This window comes from Hordeum vulgare, chromosome 2H (genome assembly GCF_904849725.1).
Source record: "Hordeum vulgare subsp. vulgare chromosome 2H, MorexV3_pseudomolecules_assembly, whole genome shotgun sequence".
NCBI classification, from domain to species: Eukaryota; Viridiplantae; Streptophyta; class Magnoliopsida; order Poales; family Poaceae; genus Hordeum; species Hordeum vulgare.
This window is the reverse complement of record NC_058519.1, coordinates 219,141,298-219,144,530: the sequence shown is the minus strand read 5'-3', so window position 1 is coordinate 219,144,530 and position 3,233 is coordinate 219,141,298.

Below are 3,233 nucleotides of genomic sequence, written 5' to 3'. Positions count from 1 at the left end.
TATGACGGATGACATTCATCATGTAACAGTTATAACATGGGGAGATATGTAACTAGCTCCAGTTCGTCAATGTAATGTAGGCATGCATTCCGTATGTAGTCATACGTGCTTAGGGAAAAGAACTTGCATGGCATCTATTGTCCATCCCTCCCGTGGCAACGGGGTCCTAATGGAAACTACGTGATATTAAGGTTCTCCTTTTCATAAAGAACCGGGCCAACGCATTAACACGCGGTGAATACATGAACTCCTCATACTATGGTCATCTCCGGGAGTGGTTCCGGCTATTGTCACTCCGGGGTTGCCGGGTCATAACACATAGTAGGTGACTACAACTTGCAAGATAGGATCTAAAACACACATATATTGGCGACAACATAATAGGTTCAGATCTGAAATCATGGCACTCGGGCCATAGTGACAAGCATTAAGCATAGCCAAGTAGTAGCAACATCAATCTTGAACATAGTGGATACTAGGGATCAATCCCCGACAAAAACTAACTCGATTACATGATAGATCTCATCCAACTCATCACCGTCTAGCAAGCCTACGATGAGATTACTCACGAACGATGAAGAGCATCATGGAATTGTCGATGGAGAAAGGTTGATGATGACGATGGCGATGATTTCCCCTCTCCGGAGCTCGAAACGGACTCCAGATCTGCCCTCCAGATGAAGAACAAGATGTGGCGGCGCCTCCGTATCGCAAAACGCGATGAAATCTTCTCTCTGATTTTTTACCAGGCAAAACGGAAGATATAGAGCTGAGATTGGGGGCGGTGGTGCCACGTGGGCCCCACAAGCATGCACGGCGCGGCCATAGGGGGTGGCCGCGGCCTGTGGGCTTGTGGCCCACTCGCACTCCCCCTCCGGTGGATCTTTGCGCAGCTATTTTTCTTTTATTCGAGAAAAATCTCCGTAAATTTTCAGGACATTCCGAGAACTTCTATTTCTGCACAAAAACAACACCATGGCAATTCTGCTGAAAACAACGGCAGTCCGGGTTAGTTCCATTCAAATCATGCAAATTAGAGACCAAAACAAGGGCAAAATAGTTTGGAAAAGTAGATACGACGGAGACGTATCAACTCCCCCAAGCTTAAAGTCGTGCTTGTCCTCAAGCAATTCAGTGGACAAACTGAAAGAGACAAAAGAAAAACTTTTACGAACTCCGTTTGATCTTGTTGTTGCAACTATGCCTAACTCATATCCAGAATTTCAGCAAGATCACAAGCAAACCATAAAAGCAAATGACATCTAGGTCTCACGGTAAACTCATATCAATGGCATAATCAACTAGCGAGCAAATAATAATAAGCCTCAAGTGTCAACACTTCAATCAAAACAATCATGAAGCAGTACAAATAGATGGTATCTCGCTAGCTCTTTCTGAGACAGCAAAACATAAATGCAGAGCACCTTCAAAGACCAAGGGCTGACTAAACATTGTAATTCATGGCAATGAAGATCCAGTCATAGTCATACTCAACACAGTTAAAAGCAAAGCATAAAAATGACAGAGGTGCTCTCTAATTGGTACTTTTGTAAGAGGAGGATGACTCAACAGGAACATAAATAGACAGGCCCTTCGTAGAGGGAAGCATTGATTTGCAGAGGTGCGAGAGCTCAGGCTTTGAAAACAGAGATAATAATTTTGGGTGGCATGCTTTCATTGTCAACGCAATGACTAAGAGTTCTCAACATCTTCCACGCTACGCATGATATAGGCGGTTCCCAAATTGAAAAGTAAAGTTTTGACTCCCCCACCACCAATCAATCACACTCCACGGCTAGCCGAATCCTCGGGTACCGTCCATACCAACAACAATCCTGGGGGAGTTTTGTTTGCAATTATCTTTTCGATTTGAGCATGGAACTCGGAATTCCAATTACCGGCCCCTTTCTCGTGAATGATAGTGAATAAACACATATCGAGGATAACACGCCTAACATGGAAGATACCAATAGACCCCTGTCACCACATGAAGGTTTAGAGAGTGGCACATGCAAATTTACTTGGAACGGCAGGTAGATACCACATATAGGTAGGTATGGTGGACTCATATGGCACAACTTTGGGTTTATGGAGGTGGATGCACAAGTAGTATTCCCGCTTAGTACAAGTGAAGGCTAGCAAAAGACTGGGAAGCGACCGACTAGAGAGCGACACCAGTCATCAAAATGCATTGAGATTAACTAACATTGAGTGCAAGCATGAGTAGTACATAAATAGGAACTATGATTCATACTCACTATTAAGACCTCGCAACCAGACTGAAAAATTCAAGTAGTTCTTAAATAAAAATAAAAAAGAAATTTCACCATGAACGTGAACATCGTAGAGGCTATGTTGATTTTGTTTCAACTACATGCGTGAACATGCGCCAAGTCAAGCCACTTGAAACATTCAAAGGAGGGTACCATCCTATCATACTACATCATAGTCATCTCAACATTCATGTTGGCAACCAAGACAAACCATTATAAGCTCCTAGCTAAGTAAGCATGGCATCAGCAACTATGATCTCTAAGTTGTCATTGCAAACATGTTTCTCTCACAACAAAGCTGAATCAGGCATGATGAGCTTGTCATATTTACAAAAACAAAATAGATCGAGTTCATACCAGCTTTTCCAGGCTCAGTCACTTCATCATATATCGTCATTATTGCCTTTCACTTGCACGACCGAACGATGTGAACAATAATAAGCATGCTCGTGCATTGGACTAAAGCTGCAATCTGCAGGCAAACACAAAGGAGAAGACAAAGTAATATGGCTCTATGTAAGCTAAACAGGTATGCATGCAAGAGCCACTAAACATTGTAACAAATATCTTCTACCTTGACCCAAAGAAAAAGAAAACTATCTACACGGGAAAGCTCCCAACAAGCAAAAGAAGAAAAATAAAATCTTTTTGTTTTTTCTCAAACTAGACACACACACGAAAAGAAAACGAGAAAAATAAAATAAACCAGCATGGATGATAAGTGGCAAAGTGTGAACACCGGCTAACAAAGTGAAAGCATAAGCAAGAAAGTAAAGTCGGTGAGAACACGTACTCCCCCAAGCTTAGGCTTTTGGCCTAACTTGGTCTACTCCCAAGGAGGGAAATAACCAGCTGTGGGGTACTCCGGAGTGGACTGAGGATGCCACTGCTCTGTGAGCTCCTCTGGCTCCCACTGATGAACCGGCGTCTGGTACTCGACTGGCGGCTCAGGCACGGGCA